This window comes from Chaetura pelagica, unplaced genomic scaffold, assembly GCF_000747805.2.
Source record: "Chaetura pelagica isolate M959 unplaced genomic scaffold, ChaPel_1.0 scaffold66, whole genome shotgun sequence".
NCBI classification, from domain to species: domain Eukaryota; kingdom Metazoa; phylum Chordata; class Aves; order Apodiformes; family Apodidae; genus Chaetura; species Chaetura pelagica.
The window spans coordinates 1,218,911-1,225,893 of record NW_009953811.1 but is presented as its reverse complement, the minus strand read 5'-3'; the positions used below and the strand labels follow the sequence as shown (position 1 = coordinate 1,225,893).

Below are 6,983 nucleotides of genomic sequence, written 5' to 3'. Positions count from 1 at the left end.
ATTCCTGCTTTGCCAAGACAAATACATTTGTGCCCTGGGAAAACAACTATCCATGCTGTTAGTCATTGAAAAGGTGTTCATGCCTCTGTGATATGGTATTTAATGAGACAAGGATGGTACTGTTTATAGATAAGGTAATCCTTGAAGTGACAACTACCCACAGTTTCACTTTCTTGATAACCGGTACCAGTTCTGCTTGCTGAAGACTTAATTTTCCAGCAGTATCCTACGAAGTATCACACATGGTTGAGAACTGATGAACTACTAACTAGATCTGATAACTGAGCTACTTAATGAATAGGATTTAGCTGGATGTTTACCTGCGAATAGATGGTGCAACATAGGGTCATGCCATGCCACGCTTGGCTAACTAGGCTCACTGAGGATATGCTACCCAGGGCAGAGGCCTGAGTTAATATGCCTACTATGTTTCTGTTACTTGAGTTAGCATGTTTAGAAACCATTCTCACTAGCTTATTATGTTGCCATATTATTTTAGGAAACCTTGAGAGTTACAGATCTCGACATTGATATCTGGGGGCATCAATTCCATTATTTCTCCTTTGCATTCGTTATACTAATGCAAAAGGGAGATAGTGAAGATATTACCATTTAATCTTAATCTTAAGATTAAGCCAGATAAATTTTCACTTAGACAGATAACTGCTTAGTAAAACCAGATCCTAGTCTCCTTTTATATTTCTACCTGATTCTAAACACACAAAAGGTGTTATAGGTAATATTTATCATGAGTGAATTTAAAATAAAGTGGTGCTTAACTTAAGTTCACTGTTAAATTTGTGCCATAACCTTTCTCGCAAAGCCAAATTAATAATATGGGAAGTTACAGTAATTTTATAAATATATGAAGTCAACCTTTACAAGTCTTTGTTTAGCTGAGAGATTAAGATTGCTCATATTTTGTGAAAAAATAACATAGCAATGGAGATAATCTGGAATCACTTTCAGAGACAAAAAGGACAAATAATGCAAATAATAAGGGAAACCAGCTTGGCTTTAGAAATCTAAGTGGTTTGTATCTTTGAAATATCATGTGACCCCTTCAATTATTCGAATCAAGAACACTTTGAGGGCTGTCATGTAGCTAAATAGTGCTGACATTAATGAGCAAAAATCTTCTCTCAGTTTTACAGTATAAAAAACATATGCATCAGTATTTTGAAGTCAAAAGAGCCTGTGCTTATGCCGGTGCAACTGAAACAAAACATTGGTGCAACATTCCTTCTTCCAAGTATCTGGTTTTAATCAAACTATACTCATAGCCTTCAGGTTTTCTTTGCTGCAGTGGAAGCTAGGCAGGAGTGTTTCATTTAAAAAGCTTGGTTTACATCATGAGTGCACTAAAAACTGTATATCTTGTCCTTGCTACTTCTGATTGATAAATTGTAATGAAAACATAGTTCCCTGAACTATGTTTCTAAACTATATGTTTAGAAACTTGCAGAAAGAGAAGTTTTACAGTGAAGAAAAATAATTTGATCTTTTTCTCCTTCTAGTGGAGTTCAGTGAAACCAGGTGATTGGCAGCTGTTATGATAAGGTAGATGGAGAGGATGAAAGCTAGGATTGATTGAACAGCTGTGAAAGGCTGTGTTTCAATTGTATTTTGATTACCGATAAGATAACCCTCCCTTTTCTCCCAGTCATTTATCTCATTCAAATTACAATAACACTGAATTCCCATCAACAACAAATCCTGTGTAGTTTCAAGTTTATCTGGCTCACAATGTAGCAAAAAGCCAAAGGTCCTGATTACAAAAGTTTTCTTGTTACATTTCTAAAAATGGGTAAGACACTTACTCCACTATATGATCTCATACCCTTTATTAGCCTGTTTTTGTTTCATTTCAGATAAATTAATCAATTTCTGATATTCCCAATTAGCATAATTATGAAGTTCAGTGAAGACGTATGTTGCTGGGTTTGGTGTTTTTTCTTAATAATTTTATGTCTCTTTCTTCTTCTCCTAATATGAAATAAAATGCTAATTGCTAAAAAGAATTTGAAAATTTTGGAGCAGTTTGGATATTACTAAAAGACTGGTAGTCTGACCAATTAAAGTAAAATATGTATAGTATTAAACAATGGATGAATTAGTTGTCCTTTGCTTTAATTACTTTGTAGAAGTTTGAATTAGATTATTTACTCTTAGCAAGATTCTTATTTTTTCTTAGGAGTGGGTGGTTAAACCATTTTTCTCACTAAGGGTTGAAACCTGAAGTCCCAGTTATGTCTGAGGTGTAGATTAAGTAAAGTATTAGAGGTATAAAATAGTCAAATCCTGAGGAGCGGATGGACTGAACAACAAAGAAGTTACCTTTCATGCCATTGGGCATATTACGAAGCATTAGAATTGGGATGGGGTCAAGCTCACTTGATTTCAGACACCTGACAGGCATCTGAGTTAGCTCCTGTCAACTATTATAATACATAGAAATACTGCTCTGAAACATCCTGCATGGTAGCTGTTGTCTTTTTTTTTTGGATGGGGAATGGACTCACAACAGCTCTGATGCCTTTTCCATGCTCATATCCCTGTATTTGCCAAATAAACACCGCTGTTGAACCACGTGCAGGAAACTGTCTTTCCATCCTGCCAGTCCCTGCCTTTTCCTTAACTGTTTGACCGGGACTGACTTCACCATCTGCACTCAGAGCAATAAAATGGAGAAGCTACAGGAGAGTCTGAAAGTTCAGATATCCCCTTCTTACACGGTAGAATTAGTACCTTAGAATTCAGCAAATAATCACTCAAAGAGTAATTACTAATATCTACCCAGAATTATTTAGACAGATACACTTGCTGATATAGAGAACAGGCACAATATGCATCTGTGTAAGCAACAAATGCATGTGCAAACATGCGGCCACCTGATAGTCTGTAGCTAAAGTAAAAGCCTGGCGAGAGAAGAAGGAAATGTCCTCGCATGACGTTGTGGGAGGCATTGCTCACAATTCAGCAAAATCCCTGTTTGATGGCATAATAGGCATTGACTCATCTTTTATCTTCTGCTAGGAGACATAGAGTGAGATCTTATCATTGCTGGCAAAGGAATGAAGGTCGAGAGTTTTGTGCAACCAGCAACCCACTCATTTGATTCACAAGCGTGTTATGACAAGCAGAACTGCCTGTATAATCCAGTCACTCTGCAGAGTCACCAATAATAGGACAGGGCCAGATCTGAATCCGAGTGAGGAAACAGGGAGACCTTTCCTCTCATTTTTCTAGAAATTGATATGGCCCTTTGATCCTTATCAACAAAAATAATCTTGGATGGCATGTTATTGTGAAGTCTGTAACAGGAACACAGGCCGAAGCTCTCAAATGTTCTGACTTGTTACACAGACAAACTCCCTCTCACTATACAGATAGTTTGTCTGGTCATAGATAAGTGAAAAATAATATGGTTTTCTTTTGTTATGTTCTCCTCTCGACAAACTCTACTGAAGGAACACAGACATAAAACAAGGTTTACAGTGGAATACCAGCCATGGATAAAGCAAACTTCAGGATCTGCCTGACTGTATTCATCTTAGCTATAGCTGTGGTTTTCTGGCTTAGTCCTTAATGAAAAAAAGTGTCATAAAAATAAACCAAATCTACATTCCTTCTGCATGCATATCTCCGTGGATTTCACTGCAGGAATTTGGCCCTCTGTGTGTATACATACTATTAAGTTGCAATTCCATTAGCAAATTAAATAACCATGCATTAAAAGGAAGGCGAGAGTTAGGGACTGGTTTTCTTCTGCAAATTGGCCAGCTTGGTCTGGCAAAGTAAATGTTCTGGTACAAGTCAGACTGGATCAACAGAAATATCAGTTAATAAATGAAAGGCCATGCAGAGTCTAAAGAAAGGCGCAGTGAAAAAGGTCAAATACTTCAAACTTGGACACTGACAGAAAAAATACAGCAAGATGGAGCAAGCAAGTCAGCACTGTAAATGAAAATAGTTGAAATGAAGTGGCTAGTAGGAAAATCTTGCCCACAAACCTTGATAAACCCAGCCTTCAGTTGATTTCAGTGATCATCACAAGTGAATATTCATTAAAATATGGGAGCATTCATTAAAATATGGTGCATTTCAAACCGTTAGTTTTGGTCACCTGCAACACTTAAATATGGGAATAAGCAGCAGTAACAAAGCAATGAAGTCTTTTATTACCTTCAAAATATCACCACTCTAGATCTACCTCACACGGCATTTTATAGACAACACTGCAGTCATAATGTGCAGTGGTTAGCTTTATAGGGTTCATTCATTCCTGTTCAAAACAACAGGGATGGATGTGTCAAAAGGAAATAGGAAAACACTCTCTAAGCAATTACTGAAGAAATGGTGCTTGGCTGCAACATCTGGTGGAGTGATGTTACCATCTTAGCAATAAGAATAACTAGACAAAGAATAAAGCAAGTAAAAAAAAATACTTTAAGTATAGGCACCCATTATCTGTCTGCTATGTTAAAGGTCATGGTTATGCCAACCTTTAGTAAGAACAACACCAACAAAAAAAAAGAAAATAATTAGAGTATGCATAGTAGACAGTATTAATTTTATTTATGTATTTGAAGGCATTAATAATTTTCCTCTTGGCATTGCAATGCCATCTTTGTTGTAAATCTTACTTTATTTTAGCACTGATCAGCCATGTACCTTGCCATCATAACTGATCGACATTTAACAGAACTGATGGATATCAGTGCCCTTCTGAGAGTGTGCCCTGTCGCTGCTGTTTCTGTCATTCTCTCACTAACAGTCACTGCATACTAAAAGGACACTGGGTGGTAAACACTTTGAAACTAATTAATTTGAGGAAGTGGAATACTTAATTTATATTGATTGTGCAAATACCATTGTTTTGCTCTTCAACAGCCCTTTCCAGAATGCTATCTGAAGCCATATTCATTGCTGGAGAAGTACGTCTAAGTTAGAATAAACAGCCGAAGAACTGCAGAGATTATTTAGGTTTTCACCTTGTACTTCTGATATAACTCAATTCTAACTAAATAGTAGTGAATGAGAATCATCAGCACCCAAGTGGTATTTTTCTCTTCAACTTATGTTCTCAACTTGTTTCCTGACAAGGAGAAATCTGATTTTACATTATTTGAAATAAGCTGCTTGGAGTATGCTTAGGCCTATACTTTTGGGTATATACTCTGGAAATCTAATAATCTGTAAAAGTCAGTAATGGGACAATATGACAGACACTGGATTAAAACCCAGGAGAAATGTCCTAATCTTAGAGAAGACAACATGGATTTAGCTTTTATTTTTATTTTAAATTGCAAGTTCAGAAAAAAACCCCACCAGTGCTACTTTTACCATTGTTTCATACTCTGAAGTGTCATAGAAAATTAAAAGAAAAAAAAAAAATATATTTTGCTGCACAGCCACACCTAGTCCTTTTAAGTTACACTATGGAGACATTTGAACAGCAAAGATTATGATGTAATTTATTCTTGCCCATAATAAACCTTAAACTCTAATGTTGCAATCTGGCATTTTTCACAAATACTAAAAAGAAAACAACAATCACCATCTGTAAACGTAAACATTTAGAATTCTGCATTAGAAAAATAATACCTGGCTTGTTTTAAACCAGGTAGCTGTGTGCCTAACTGATTTTCTTTCCATTTGTATCAGTTTTGCATTTGTGTTACATTGACTTTAGTAGACACTTGTCTTTATGCCACAGCCACAAAGGGCAGAATCATACCTATGTGAGTTCAAAGCAAGAAAGATGAAAAAATTACAAAGGTTTTTGACAGCTATATTATAAGAAAAATGATCAGATACAGATGACAGCAAAGCATTTCTAGCCAAGAGAGTTCTAAGACAAGTTAAGCAATCAATCATCTGCATCACTCACTATTCAGCGAGTCGACATTCAACATCTGAATCAGTCATTACAATGTAAAGAGAATTAGTAAAGTCTCTAACAAAATGCAAATAAGTGAACTGGAGGACAATACAGTCAAATTCCAGAACTTGGCAGGAAGCCAGAAGGATTATTTTGACAAGACTGCTTGGGGTGATTTGATTTCTTCTTGTTACATTAAAAAAAAAAATAAATTAAAAATTGAGAACATAAGTCTTGAGCAGTACAAGTTCTTAAAAGTATTCTGTAACACAAATGTATAGTTATATTTAGCCAGAAAAAAAATGTAGAATAAAGAACAAAATATAGTGTATGCTTTTTGCTACATTTCCATGCAAATTAAGCCTAGTGCAAATGCTAGTGAGAGTTTTTTTCAAATAAGTACAAATAATGCTGTGGCAAAGCTAACCTGAATGATACAAAACTCTCAATGTAATCTTTATCTTCCTTGAATACATTGCCCACTAATTCTTGCCATTATAGAGTATCAGCGTCCTTCAAAATCCACCTGATATAAATGAATGTAACATCTGTGGGATTCGTAAGACTGCAGGGGTTGAAATTCTGTAAAGCCTGAAGTACCACTATTACCTAGGTCCAAAGAAGCCTTGTTCTGGCTAAAATAAAAGAAGGCACAGGGGGAAGAAGGTTAAAAAGAAAATTAAGCAGAAGCTTCTATTTTAACATCAGCTTCACCTTGATTTTTAGCAGCACAGGGGATGCCATCCAAACTCAGCAGTTAGAGAAATGGTGGAAAATGGGATTTATTTTACTGAAAACCAAAATATTGTATCAGGTAGCTGCACTGTTAGGCAAATCCTAGACATCTAGGTATTTGGCAACTGTTTTGAGAGGAATGCCATGGCCTCTAGCCATCAGCCTTTGCATCCTGATGTATTCATTCCCTTTTCATCTGCCCTCATGGGTGCTGTTGAGGAGTTGCACATGCATCAGTGGAATGGTTCCGAACATCACAAGGTCGGGGCTGGAACCACAAAGGATTTTCATCACAGGGGAAATTTCTCATTGATGACTTGCTAGTGCAGACATGCCTTGAAATGATAGAGATGGTTTGGCTGTG

The 6,983-nt window shown here is 36.3% G+C and overlaps 1 protein-coding gene across 1 annotated transcript in view; it reads left to right on the top strand.

Moving 5' to 3' along the window:
- SEMA3A (sema domain, immunoglobulin domain (Ig), short basic domain, secreted, (semaphorin) 3A) overlaps nucleotides 1-6,983 on the top strand; it is a gene marked incomplete at its 5' end in the record, with an annotated part of 168,657 nt that overhangs the window by 40,947 nt on the left and 120,727 nt on the right. The window lies entirely within an intron of this gene.